Here is a 14446-nt window from a genome sequence, read left to right on the forward strand (position 1 = left end):
TCGCTTTCCGGGATGAGCACCTCACACAGGCTGCGAGCAGAGCGCGCTCCCGCGGCTCCTGCGTGCGAGGAAGGAAGCGATTCCGTGTCCCTTCCTCCCACCCCGGGACGCCCTGTCCGCCCCCCCGTTCCCTGTTCCCTGTCCCCAGCCCGGCCCCGGCCCCCCCGCCGGGACCCGCCGCGGGCTCCGGGCGGGGGCGGGGGCGCCGCCCCATTGGCCGAGAGTGCCCCGTCTGCCGCGCTCCCGTTGGCCCGCGCCGCCGCCGGCCCCGCCCCCCGCCGCTCTCCCATTGGCCGCCCGCGCAGGCGCGGCCCCGCCCCAGCCCCGCCCCCTCCGGGGTCATTTAAGTTTATGGAGGAAAATAAATAAATAAAGCGGGAAATAGAAATGCGTAGAAGGCGGGGGGGGCGGGGCGGGGGGGAGCTCAACCAAACCTGCTGCCTGAGGGCGGGCGTGCCCGCGGCGGCCAATCGGTGCCCGAGTGCCGGCAGGAGTGACACCTGCGCCGAGCCACTCAGGGCTCTCGGGAGGAGAAGGCGGCCGCTAGCCTGCCAAAACCCGACCAATGAGAGGCGCCGCCCGTTTGACGGACGTTTGCGCCTTCCAATAGGAGGGGCGCGTAGCGGACCGGCTTCGCCTATCGAGAATTAGCCGTGGGTCGCCAGGAGGGAGGCGGGCCCAGGCGGCGGCGGGAGGCGGGGCCCGCCCTGAGTGGCGGCGCTGCGAGCCAATGGGTGAGGGCCGGCGGGGCGGGGGGGCCGGGGGCCAATGAGGGGGCCCTGCGAGGCGGCGGCGGCCGCCTCTGAAAGTGCCGCGAGCCGGCGGCGCCGAGCGCGGGGCAGGGGAAGATGAGAGAGGTACCGGCGCTTCCGGGGTCAGCGCGCGGCCGGGGGCGGGGCCCGGGTGTGCTCCGCCCACCGGGGGCGGCGCGGGCGGGTGAGGGGCGGTGGGGGGGGGGGGGCGACGGGGGCGCCCGCCCCGGCGGGGGGGGAGAGCCGGGGGGCGGGGGGGGGGGGGGGGGGGGGCCCCGCCGGGCCCCCGCGTCCCGGCGGGGAGGGAAAACCCGTATTCCGGGAGGGAGCGGAGCCCCTATTCCTGGAGGGGGGACGACGCGCACCCGCCGCCTCCCGGAGTTTTTTCACCGGCCCGAAAAAGTTTGGGAGCCGGCGGCGCCACTCCCCGGAGGGTGCGCGCGGGCGGGGAGGGAGAGTTGGCACCAACATTCCCCCGGTTGTCCCCCCCGCGCCGCTCCTCCTCCTCCTCCTCCTTCTCCAGCCGCGCCGCCGGGAAAAGCTGGCGGCGCCCGTTTGTGAGCGAGGGTCGGGGAGGGAAGAGATGCCCAAGAACCGTCTGGGCACGATCCCGTGCGGTGTGCTCTGGGATGACCCTGGCCGAGCGGAGAGGTTGGAGCGGATGACCCAGTGTGGCCCCTTCCAACCTTGCGCAGTCTGTGATCCTGTGGCTCTGAGAGGGCAGGTGGGGGTTATCCCCGGGAGAAAGGCAGTGCCGGTGCCCGGGATGCCCCGCGGGATGCGGGCTGAGAGCCCGGCTGGGGAGGAGCTGCTCGTCTTCCCGCACCGAAGATCTCAGCTGCTTCGGGGTTTTGGGGGGTTTGTTTGTTTTTTTATGCCGTCCCTGAGGGCTCACGGAGCAGATCAGTTGTCCCTCGTTGTCCCTGCTGAGGCTCTGGCAGCGCGGTCCCACCCGAGCGCACCGCGCGTCCGACAGCGCTTCCAGAGCCATCGGTCCCTCGTCCTTCCTCCCACCGCCGGGCAGGTGCCTGTGCCGAGGGGACAGCGTCGTGTACCCAGGTTTCTGTAGCCCAGTCCGCAGGGAGTGGGCTCACGTTTGTCAATCGGAGCGCAGGGAAGAAATAGATTTGCAGGTTGAGGGGAAACGGGCTGCCGCGCTGCCCGTCGTGTCCCCAGACTCTGCCTCTTTTTATAGCGGACTAACTCGGTGTTTCTCAGGTTAAAAGCCCTCCTCTCAGCCTTGGAGTCCTCTGTGCTGAATGGCAAATAGGAAATTGTGAGAAAGTAAGACTCCTTGTCTAGTCAAGCAAACTAATGCGCAACGCCTGAAGCTCGGCTCTCTGAGCAGAGTAATTATTTAGGAGCAAAAAGTATCTCCATAAAAACTGTTATTGTCTACAGCTACTGGATCACAGTCCTGAAATCCGAGAGCCTTCCTGGGTCTTTCTGAATGTCTGGGATATGCTCTCATATAGAAATGATGTCTTTGGAATTTACGGGGCTGAGGTTGTAGAAATGCAGAACCATTTCACGTCTGTGAGTCTTGGGGTGCTTTGCAAGAAAGGGTAACTCAAGACAAAAATAAATCTGTGATAGTAGAGTACTGTTATCCTTCTCTTGAACACACAAAAACCCCTCAGAGGCAAGAGCTCTTTCAGCTGTTCAGAGGATGCAATGAGGACACAGTATTAGAGCTGACTGGGAGGATCCTTCCCTCCCCAGTGGAAAATGTGGTATTTGTGAAGTTGCAGTTTTCTGCAAGAAAGTTCAGTTTTACTGGAAAAAAGAAGTTACATTATTCTGACCAGAAAATTAAAGTGATGGTTCATGGCTACCTGCCTTGCAGACTTTTGTCAATTCTACTTTCTGCTTTCAGGGAGAAAGCAGAGTTAACAAAATCTTCCCCTTAGAGACTTCCACCTTTTTTTTTTTCTTTCTTTTTCTTTTTTTTCCTCCGTTTTCTCCTCTTTAAAGGAATTGCTTGGAATTTTTGTTCCACAAAGGACATGAGAGCTTTACTTCTTACCCTGAAACACAACTAAATATTTTTTCATAGCACAAAAATTCCAGTCTTTGGCCAGCCCATTTCAAAACTACTGGAAACTTGGGGCCAGATCTTTGGCTTGTACAAACTGGCTAGTTCCATTGTGTTTAGTCCACAGAGGATTTGGCCCTAGTTAATTAATGGTTCACCCGAGGTCATGCAGCGAGTTGATTTTTAAAGCTGGAGACTGAATCCAGAGCTGTTATTATTCAATCCTGTCATATATCTTGAAGTTTACTGCACAACATTATATTTTTCTTAGACAAGCTGGATTAATAAGAGGCATAATCCACGAGGCTCTGATTGCAACTTTTCTTAAAAATCACGTTCTTAAAAAAATCTATTCAATCGTGATCTTACTAGAAAAGCGAGTAAATATGTAGTAATTAGTGCATAGGTGACACTGACTACCGAGGGAGAGAGAGGCCTGAAAAACTGCTTTTGTTATTTAAACCTTTCTTTCAAAGTACAAAAGCATTTGATTGGCACTTCACTGATTTAATAGTCCATTTGTAATGCAGGAAGAACATTACAGAAAATTTTAGCATTATTTTAAATCTCATCATTTAATCTGTAGGTGTTTTTTAAAAAATCCTCATTTCTAGGAGGAGAAAACTTTCTGATAGCATGTGGAATCTGTGACTACTCAGTTGTTAAAGATATGAATGCCTTGTGTCTTCCAAAAAGAAATGGTTTATGAGTCTTAAAATGTACCCTGTTTGTTGTGTTAGCACAAAAGTAAAAGACAAGAAAGATCCTTCTGGCTGAGGATTTAATGTTTGGTCTTACTGTGATGTAACATTAGGAATGGAACCTAAGCCCTCTGCTTTAAAATCAGGGGTGCCAGCACTCATATTAAAGAGAAGAACAGTTCAGATCCTGTGCAGCAGCAGTGCCACATGTACTAGATGTACTAGATGCCCATTCAATCATCTGAATTTACAGAGGTGGTCTTTCACCTGTACTTGCATAAAGATGCTTTGTGAAGGTCGAATTTTCTTCTGTTTTACACATGGGGAAGATAGAAAGGCCAGAAATCCAAACAGACTGGGTGGCTGCACACACCCATTTCCCCCCATGTTCCTGATTTTTCAGGGGAAAATAAGATTTCATAAAGTTCATAAAGGCTTGTCTCTGCCTTCCAAATGTTTGTTGCTAAAATCGTATATGCTAGAAAGACTCTGAATTAAACAGCACTGGAATGACTTCCCAATGTCAAAGAGCAGTCAGTGACAGAGTTTGAACAGACCTTCTGCCTCCCAGGCCACAGCTGCACCTATTGGCTTCATTGTCCCATCCCTCCTACGCACATGCATACCTGGCATTGTTTTGGAAATAGAGCAGAAACTTGATAATTCAAACTGATGACTCCGAGAGCCACTTGTGGAATTAATTTATTGGGTAAATTAATGACTAGATATGCAGGCAGATTAAAAAAAAAAAAAAAAGGAAAAAAAAGATGGTGTGTCATAGTGTATTGTTTGTTCTGCTACCTCTAACAGTGTGATTTATTTGTCACTGCATTAATTGAGTATCCTGGAAAATATTTTGTTAGAAATTTTGTAAGTAAGGTCTTAAAAAATCTCAGCATGGTTCTGTTCTTGTTATGTAAATCTGCGAGGGGAATTGGGTTTTCAGATCTTCAATGACGAGTTATAATTTGGGATTAGAAATTAATCCATAGCACCTATTTTGTGGCACAGGATTTATAGCATGCCTCAGAGGTTAAACCATAGCCTTAGTATACTGATCTGTGCTGTAGGCTTATTTGATTTCGGCAGGGCTGCCTGCCTAAGACAAATAGGATTTGATCCTTGCTGGGTAACCTTGGTCAAATTCCAGGCGGCCCTCAAGACTTACTATTTCCATCTTGGTATTAGAAAATAAGTGTGTTCTTTCTGTTTATTTTTCACAGGGCCTCAGTATTGTTCAGTATAGTTTGTCATGTGAGGCTGTAAATCCCTTCAAGCGAGGTGGAATTTTAGATTTGCAAACTGTTCCCGAATGATTGCATGTGTATCATGAAGGAAAAGGCAGTCCTCTAGCCAAGAATGGACAGAACTTACCGAGTTTAGCTCATTAAGATTCCAGAGTGACTGCAGATATTAATGTAGAAGATGCTATGGGGAAAAATAATTATTTTTAATTTGCTCAAAGTACCAAATTAATGTTAAGTAAGCAGAATTCATCTGTAATTGCCCAAGAAATCTTACCAGCAGTTTAAGGTCTCTGAAGAACTCTTGCAGAGAGTGTGCACAAATCATTACAGTATTGATAAACAAACAAACAAAAAAAATACAGTGTCTCAAATTGGCAGCTATTAGTAAACTGTCCTTGTTTACCTTACATAGGCATGATGACCCTTGATCTTGGGTATCAGAGCAACCCAAGCAAAGCAACATTCAGTTCTTTAATTTTCATGAGCAGTATATACACTGAGGGGAATCATTGAGCATTTCTGAAACAGAAGAAAATAGTTACCATTGACCAGTTTCCACAATCAGAGGTGATTTTGGAAGGTCTGTGTTGCTTTGGGAGGTCCCATGTTTGTGGCCTGAGTAGGCTGAGCAGGAAAAAAACTCCCAATTTTGGGATGTAGTTCATTTTGTGCTTACTGATAATCAGTGGATCTCAGATTGTACTCTGATTTTCCCAGATATTCATGAAAGATGCCTCAAGTAATACCAGAATAAGACATTTTTTAATCAAATTTTCTCATAGGAGAAAGTGCTTATTCTGACTCTTCTAACAGCTTATTCAAAGAAATAATTATTCCTTCATCTTTTCTTATTTTTTAAACCAATATGGGGTCCAAACCAGTTATTGCTTCTTATATTTTCTTGAAAGCTTGTTGAAGACTGAGTACTTGTTTACCGGATTGGGTTCCTGGCTTAAGACTTGGGCCTCATGAAGCTCTCTGCTCTGCCACGAATAGCATATTTGACTTTAGGGAAAAATTGCTCAGTCTTTGTTTCCTATCTGTACAACAGGAATAATACCATGTGCTGTCATCACAAATATTTGCAAAGGTATGTATATGGAGAATTCCAAAATGCTGCCATCAGGGTTATAAATACTATCTCAAGTAATAATTTCAAATGGTATGTGCCAGTTTTTCCATTGGCTGTTTGGTTTGACGATAAAAGCCAATGTCAGTAGTTTTATAAACTTTGGTGTAGTTATTCTGGGTTGGCATCAGAAAACAGAAGGTGGCTTAGACATGAATTTCCTCTTTGAAATAACTGAAGTGACATCAGTGGAATTATACAGGAATGATTTTGGCGTTGATACTGCTGAAAGACATAGTGCTCTCTGAGTGCTTTGGCCTCATGCAAAGTGAGCTGTATTAGTAGTACAGGAGTTCAAAGCTTCTTTGGAACCATAGTCTCCTCTTTACCGTTTTAAGTTTTCAAGTACTGCAGCTAGCAAGTACTGTTTCTGGAAGAACTTCCAGGATTCAAAAATGTGCTTGTCTCAAACCCAATATTAATTGTACACAAAAATTACTTAATTTCCCATATGACTGTTAGCATGTCCATTTGACTAAAGCTTAAGAAGGTAGAAGTTTTAAGGCATTTTTGTAGCAAGCTCCAGTCAGACATCTAGGCTGCTTTTCTTATACATAACACCTTCTATTTCCAGACACTGTAAATATTGGCCTTCAGAATAGCTTTGTGCAGTGTTTACCCACATCACGTTATGGAAGATGAAGGAAGCAGAAAATACCCACTGTTTCCAAAACTAGTGATAATTTTTAACTGCTTGTATTTTTGTATGCATCTGTTGAGACCCTGAGGCTTTATTTCCACCACCACCACTGGTTCTGTACACTTCCCTCTCCCACTGGTGCTAGTTGTAAGTTGCAGTCATTAAGCATAACTACCTCAAGGTAGATATTGAACACTGTCAAAATTCACACAGAAGTTAAAGCTTTTAGGTGTAGCAAAACTAGGGCAAAGTTCTGGGGAACAGGTTGGAAGTGCCTGAAGTTTGGGCCTCCAGAAAAGTTGACATTCTTCTCTATTTTTAAACGTACCAGAATGGAATTAGGGATTGAAATGGCAGGTGCTGCTGTTCTTCTGTTAAAAGCAGCAATATCTGTTTTGTTAAACAGTTCTCTGTTTCATAACTGTAAAGTAAATAAATAAAATCTTTGTGCTGCTTAGGTTGAGTTTAAATGTGGGGTCTAGATAGTCTCCAAAACAATTTGTAGGACTTCTCCCCTATTGTAGTGTGTGAATAACACCCACTGAACTCAATGCGAGGGTTTTTTTATCGTGTGGCTGAAAAGAAGGGTCCCTATTTATAGCAGTCAAACGTTGGCAGGTGCAAGACTGGTGAGAAATGTTAGTCTCACACATACAAACTAGTTGTTTAGGAGAGACTTCTACATGGTGGGAGCTGCTCCTCGCTGGGCCGCTAGAATCAACAGCGTTGCTCAGTGGCTGTCTTCTTGTTGAGATCAATCAGCTTGTATTTCCAGGAGGGTGTGTAACGAAGAAGGGCCTGATGGTGCTGATTGCAGTAATATACTTAGCTATGGCAGCCTTAGCTATTATTTATAGAAGTGCTAATTATATCAATAGAAATAGCAATATTAATACTGTTAAGTGTCAGAATCCACGCTTGACAGCATGAACTAAACACAGCTACTGTGAAACAAAGCAGCCAGCTTGTCTCCCTTGTCAAACCACCAATATGCATTTCAGGAAGAGTACACACCCACCTTAATTGCTTGGGGTCTCACCATTTTTGCTCATCTTGTTATATCACTATCATTTCAAGCTGAAAACTCACAAGACCGGCTGTTCCCATGAAGTGTAGACTGTATTCAAAGTCAGTCTGGAAAATTCAAACTGTGACTAAAAGTGTTACAGTGGATTCCAGTTTAAAGCTGTCATCCTACAATGCTGGAAACTGCAAAGTGTCTTGAAGTTCAGAATCTGACCCAAACTTTTTTTTTTCCTAGTCTGTATCCTACCACTTCTTGTTTACAACATAGTTGGTGAGGACGCACGTAGATTTCAGTACCCACAGTTACCTTCAGACTACGTTATAGCCAGCCTTAATTGGCATCTTTTAAAGGGCAGAAATCATATTACCAAAAAATAAACAAAACTAAAAGAAAACAAGAGCATATTGAGACTTATTGTCTGGTTGCTTTTTTAACATTTAAAATATGCTTGATTTCCTGTCACAGCTCTTGTTACATCTGCCTACCTCTTGTGACAGTGTTTTAGACTGACTTCCCAAAGGAGCTTACAAATCAAGCAGGTTAATGTCTTCATTAAAACTGAATAACAGTTTACTTTGGGAAAAAAACATATTAAATATTTCAGGATATTGAACACCAAACTACTATTAAGCTTTAACTAATGCATTTACTTTGCTGACACTTGCTCTCCAATGGGATGTGTAGCTCAAGTTAATGTCACTCGAAGTGATGTTTAAGACTTCATGAGAAAGTGTTTCCAACCCCTTCTGGATGATTTTACTCTAATTCTATCACTCTGTACTTGAGAAAAAGTTTTAAATTAGTTATTTCAGCAACTTGCCATCCTTATTTTGGAAATGTACTGGGTATAAATGTCTCCTTTAGAGTTTTAAAGAATCCTTTTTATGTCCTAGATACATGTAGTGCACTGTGTAAAGAGAGTGACAGGCTGTTGGCCTCCGGACATATAAAGAATGTCCTTAGCATGCTTTGCCTGTGGGAGGAAAATACAAGGATTGTTGCAAACAGAAAAGGTTTGGGTTTTGTCACCCATGACTGCAATCTACCTTAAGGCATGACTGATTTAGTGGATCAGGGGGATAGAAATGGAGGCACATGGCCAGCAGGTCAAGGTTTCTCAGCTGGCAAGTGGAGATGCTCTGTGTGGGCTGCTGTTACTGCAGAGCTGTGGGCTTGTGTCGTTCTCACTCTCTGCAGAATCCATTTGCAGTGATGCCATGTGGGACACGGGCATCCCATCAGTAATAGGAATGGGGTTTGTTTGGGTTTCTTTTGTTCATGTTGCACTGCAGATTCTGTTGCTGTAATTTGCTTTATCAGCTCTTTTGTTTTTGTTGGGATTTTTTTTTGACCTCTTCATTTGGCAATCCTACCGTTTACTTATCTATTATCAGAGCTATGTCAGACTGTGATGCGTCATTCTTTCTGGATCCGACTGCAGCAGCATCCCAGTACATGATGCAATCAAACAACATTCCTCCTCTGGCAGATTTAGACCAATCCTTTTGAAGTTTGTTAATGTATCCAAAATCAAAGCCACTTTCAGTTCTACGCTGTAAGAATATGGATACTTTGTTGTAACCTTTCCCACCGTTGGTCTGTAATAATCCTGGAACTCTGCTGACATCCGTTTAAACTCTGTGAACAGGTGATCTGTGAGTAAATCTCCCTGAGGAGTTACAAACTTTCTTGAATTATTTACATCTTCTGTAGGAATTCTGTCTTGCATTGCATACTGGGCTGATTGCATAGATGATACAAACTGAGTGATGCAGAAAGAAATGGAGGATGTGCCTAGAACATAAGGATATGCCTTAGACTCATGAATATATTACATAAAAAATGATTCCTACTGTAATGCTGCTGGCTTTTGCTGTGTGTACTTGAGGGAAAAAATTTGTCCACAAAACTTAGGATCTTGGTTATAGCCATAAAGAAATTGTTGAGAAAGATGAATGGCTTAGAGAATAATTTATGCAATAGACCAAAAATAAAAAGCCTGGTTTAACTACTAGTGGGTATCTGAAAGACGTCATTGCTCAGTGGTGATGTTCTGGAATATAATGAGCACTAGCCTCATCTCATTTGGCAAATGTGGTAATTCCTGGTAGGACAGGAGATAATTAACGAGTGCACATGGAATATGAATTGGTTTTTTTTATTTTTACTCATGGTCACAACGCATTTAAGTTCAGCAGAGTAGAAAAAAAAAAAATTATTAGTTTTAGTAGAATAATTCTGTGAGGCACCCCACTTTTTGAATAAACAGATACAGATCAATGTTTTCTTGAATTTGGTGGTCATGCACATTTATTCAGTATATTGTCATTCACTCTCTTTAAGTAGTTCCATGTGTCACGTTTTTGGGGATTTTACATCTGTGGTTTAAAAACAAAAATCGTTGTGCATAATCCTGACTTGCAAGATAAATAAGACAGACCTGGTTTTGTTACCACAGTGGCTGAGTACTTGCAAATACATACTCAGGTTCATGATTTGCTTTCTGAAAGGCCACATGGACATTTGTTAAGGCTTTGCATTTTCTTCCAGTAAAATGTAACATTTTGGTCAAAGGGTGTTGACTTCAATGGAACAGGTTAGTTTAAAGTGAAGTTACCAAAAAACAAGGACTGAGATGAACAGGGTTAATAATCCCCCTTTTTTAGAGATGGCTCATCTTGGTGCCACTGGGAGACATTCACCCAGCCTTGTTGTCCTGCCCATGTTCTGTGGATGCCATTCACTTGGGCTGACAACGTGGTGGTGCTTTTTACCTAAGCAGCACTGTTCCTGGGCAGCATGATAACCCAGACTTGACATGATAAGCATGCTAACTCCAGATTCCCAATTAGTATTAATGTTATTTGCATGTGTGCATTCTGACAGAAGCTAGATGAGATCAGTGCCCCATCCACTGCTGCTGGGTATTTTATATGCTGTAAAAGAGGCGATGCCTCAGGAAGCTTTTAGTTAAAAAGGCAAGTCAGGAGAGAGGTGAGGGAAACAAGATGTTAGAATTTCCACTGTTGTGGTTGCAGACCAAGACACAGGGAAAAATTAGATGATTTGATTGGGATAATCCAGGGAAAGGAAATAGAGGTTTTCAGAGGCAACTAACTCCCACTAAAGCAAGTATGGGAGTGATGTGCCAACCTGCCATTTGTGCCTTTGAAAATTTCCCCAGGGAGTCTATTGTAGAGCCAAGCATTGAGCTCTGATCTTCAGTCCCCCACCAGACAATAGTTCCTTTCTGCTTTAAGAGTTTTTAATTGAAAAATACCATCTGAACAGTGTCTGTAAAGAATTACTTTTCCTCAGAACCTCCAAAAGCAAAGCAAAATGATGTGCTGCAGCAGTAAATTAACCAGGGATCAAAATGAAAACCACAGTCTTGTTATGAAAACCAGAACTGGTGGGTAAATACTGTGAATTTATGACACCACTGGAAAAATAAATCCACTCTGGTAAATTGTTAATACTTCTAGAACTGAAGATTTTTGGTTTAATTATTAAACTATTCAAAACTCTTCTAAGCAGACCTTACATACAAAAGCTACAGAATGTTTAAAAAAATATACAGAAGTTCATCCCTTGCTTTTCTGCAGGCACTATTTATATCTGTATCGGTGTTTGTTTCAGAGAAGAGAATAAAACTGAAGTCCACATGACCCTATCTTACTCTCCCCAAACAGCAGTAACACTTTTTCTTTTATATAGGGTTGTACGTATATTCACTCTCATGTTCTCATCACTTTGTTAGGAGGTAGACTCTCTTCCCATTTTTCAGGTTGGGAAATAGTGGCAGAACTCAAGGTTACACATATCCAGAGAAATCGTGAGAGTCAGATTACGCTGCTGGAGTGACCCATGTTCAGGCCACTCCAACACATCCCCTAATAATATTTTACAAGCCTGAGCCATCTGTGTGTGATGAGATCAGAAGTAAGGAAGTCTGTAGTTGCCAAGAGAATTTTAGCAAGCAGAACTGTACAACTACGAAGAAATCCTACAGCATCAACAGAGGAAGCTCAGAGAAGTAGTCACACGGAGCTCTTTTTGACTCTTTTATTTGGAGACTGTTCTTGTAAAATTTTAAGGGTTTGTTCTCCTGTTGCACACCTAATTGTTGTTGACCGTATTGTGAGCTTTCCATACGTTATTAGGAGTCTCCAAAATGGCTAATCCCATATTTTGCAAAAGCAAGAAGATACTACTGCTGCATCTCTCTGTGCACTTGTAGGGGTAGCCGACCCCCGATCTTGGCTGCATCCCAGTGGTTTGGCTTCCTTCCCCTCACAAGCTCCGCACACACACACATGCTCAGAAGTACCCCAAACAAGAGACCCCTTGAGAATTCCCTATCTACTTCTGATCCATGGACTTCTTGCCATGTGTGGACTTCACATCAGTGAGATGGGTTCATTACTTATGCCTTCCTTCTTTTATTTCGTGTAAGATGAACTTCACAAAACCAGATAAATACGAAGGATAGGCCTTTCAAAAACTCTCAGCATCAGTTTCACTCTTCTCCCTTTGAACACAACCAGGACTTGACTGGAGGTGGAATTAATCCCACACTGGGCATTTTCAACACTTCCAGACATAGAAGAATTTATAATCCTACAAAAGGGATTCTGAAGTTGTTCAATGGATATGAATCTTTAGCTCTCAAGAATGGTTCTGATTCTGGAACAGAAAGTCCCTTGAGCTGCTTTCTTGGTTACTATGGGTTAAGTTCAATTAGGCTTTCTCCCAGTTTGTTTTATTAGAAAATGGTATTTATTTGACTGTGGTATGCTACCTAAAATTGTTATAATTTGTTTCTTTATTTCCATAAATGTTTCTCTGTTTGTTTTGGAAGAGTGGTTACTTAAGGAAAAAAAAAAAAAAAAACAAAAAACCAAAGTAAGCTTAAAAATATATTGCTTGTCTCCCGTATCAAATTTTCTCCTGTAATCAGTGTATATAATTTTCCTATAGCACCAATCTAAACAAAAAAGGGAAAAAAAAGAAAAGAGAGGGAAGATAGACATTAGAATCTATTTTCAGGATGGCATATCAGACCACACGCACTTATGGGGTAGAATAGATTTGTTATTTTGGGCAGTACTGTGGAACTTATGAGAAGCTTTCTTTTTTTATACAAAGTTAGTTCAGAGTAGATTAAAGTTTATTTCAAACTCAGCATATTTGACCTCAAGCATCATAAGAGTCATGTAGAATTGGCTCATGCTATTAAATTCCTACAGCAAACTCCATAATAATGATTAATTTCTTTCATAAACTCTCTTCATAATTAATACAGGTTTCATTGTGGGCACTGCTATTCTCATATTGATTATCTCTACAATTTAGATTGGACTCGTAAAATGATGTCTTTGTTTACTCTGATGGCCAGAAATTTATTTTACTTGGATAACTCTCATCATTTGCAAACTGGACTGGGATATTGCTACCATAGAAATTACAAATATTTCAGACCTGTTTCACGCAAGAGCAGGGATAATTTTTTGGCACCTGAGATTAATAATACTTTGGTGTTTTCTGATGCTTCTCATCTGAGACTCTGAGTTCTTTATGAACAATTAATTAAGCTTTAAGACACCCTTCTGAAATAGGAAAGCATTAGTAGCCTCCTGCACTGGATAAGCTCATATTTGGAGATGTTGACTGACTTAGTTCAAGTCACCTGTCAAGTTGTCTACATTCAAGTTGGATATAACCAACTATATTTTCTGATTACCTATCTTATCCTTTAGTTCTGAGGAGTTTTGCTCACCTGGCATGACAATTTTTGATTGTGGCATAGTTCGTTTTGGCAAAATATGCATTTTAAACAATTTTAATGGCTGGGTATGCTTTAGCTGCTTGAACAAGTGTATACCTTTCTTGTTGCTTGTTTGTTTTCAAAAATAATTTAGTTTTATTTCTAAGAATCTTTCATAAGATACAGTTCAATCAGTAAACTTCTAAGATGCTGATAATCCCCTGTAAAAAAACCCCAAAACATGACTTTCACATTTCAGACAGACTTCAGGAGAAGCAGCTTTATCTGGAAAAGCAGAAAATAGTGAATGATGGTAAGGAGAAGGTAAAGAGCCACAAACCAGATTTTGTAACATTACCCTGTACACTTCATGCAGTGTTGTGCAACAGGTGAGCCTTTCTCTTGGTCAGTCTTGTGCATGTTAACAACGTAAATCCACTTTATTGCAATATTAAAGGAAACCCTTCTCATATAACTGAGAGATCTCCAGGATGGGGGCAGTATATTTGGTTTAGTGCTGTTGCCCAGACTCTGGAGGGTCCCGAGCCCCATGGGAGCTGCTGAGCCCTCCTTGTTTTGTTAACTTCAGAGGGTGCTGGGGGGAAGTTGCAGTGATTGGCAGAAGTTAATCTTTGGAAAGCCTTGGAGACAAACAGGAATTCCATTCTTTGAGCTGAATTCAGCCATCCTGCTGTTGCCAAACCTACAAGCAGAAGGAAATGTGGATGTAAAAAGCAGCACGTATATACATATTAATGCTTCCAGTACAACATCCCCCATGCCTGAGGACAGTAAGTTCAACTGAGGACATAGTGAGGTTTACAAGAGTACCTCACATGTTGAGATGCTTTATAGTCCCCCCTGTGAATAGCCTAGCAAAAACCATATGTGAAATATAAATATACTGGGACTTAAAAATGGAGCTGCATTCCAGCCTTTTAAGTTACTTTTGTAACATGCTGCATCTGAGGGCTTAATGTGTGTTGTATCCAATGCTAGCTGAATAGTGCAGGGCTTAATAAATGCAGCGTGTACTGGAGACACCAGAGGGTCTGATGGAAGACGTGAGAAGAGAAGAGAAGAGAAGAGAAGAGAAGAGAAGAGAAGAGAAGAGAAGAGAAGAGAAGAGAAGAGAAGAGAAGAGAAGA

The 14446-nt window shown here is 43.1% G+C and overlaps 1 protein-coding gene across 1 annotated transcript in view; it reads left to right on the forward strand.

Annotated features, from left to right (window-relative positions):
• Window positions 1-780: 780 nt before the first annotated feature.
• ZBTB20 (zinc finger and BTB domain containing 20) overlaps window positions 781-14446 on the forward strand; it is a 503536-nt gene continuing 489870 nt past the window's right edge. Inside the window, exon 1 of the mRNA XM_042031786.1 lies at window positions 781-857. The gene's annotated coding sequence lies outside the window, so the exon portion shown is untranslated. The remainder of the gene's footprint in view (window positions 858-14446) is intronic.

The sequence above is a fragment of the Corvus kubaryi genome, unplaced genomic scaffold, assembly GCF_017639235.1.
Source record: "Corvus kubaryi isolate FWS band 111438036 unplaced genomic scaffold, C.kubaryi_AGA036_p1.0 37341, whole genome shotgun sequence".
NCBI classification, from domain to species: domain Eukaryota; kingdom Metazoa; phylum Chordata; class Aves; order Passeriformes; family Corvidae; genus Corvus; species Corvus kubaryi.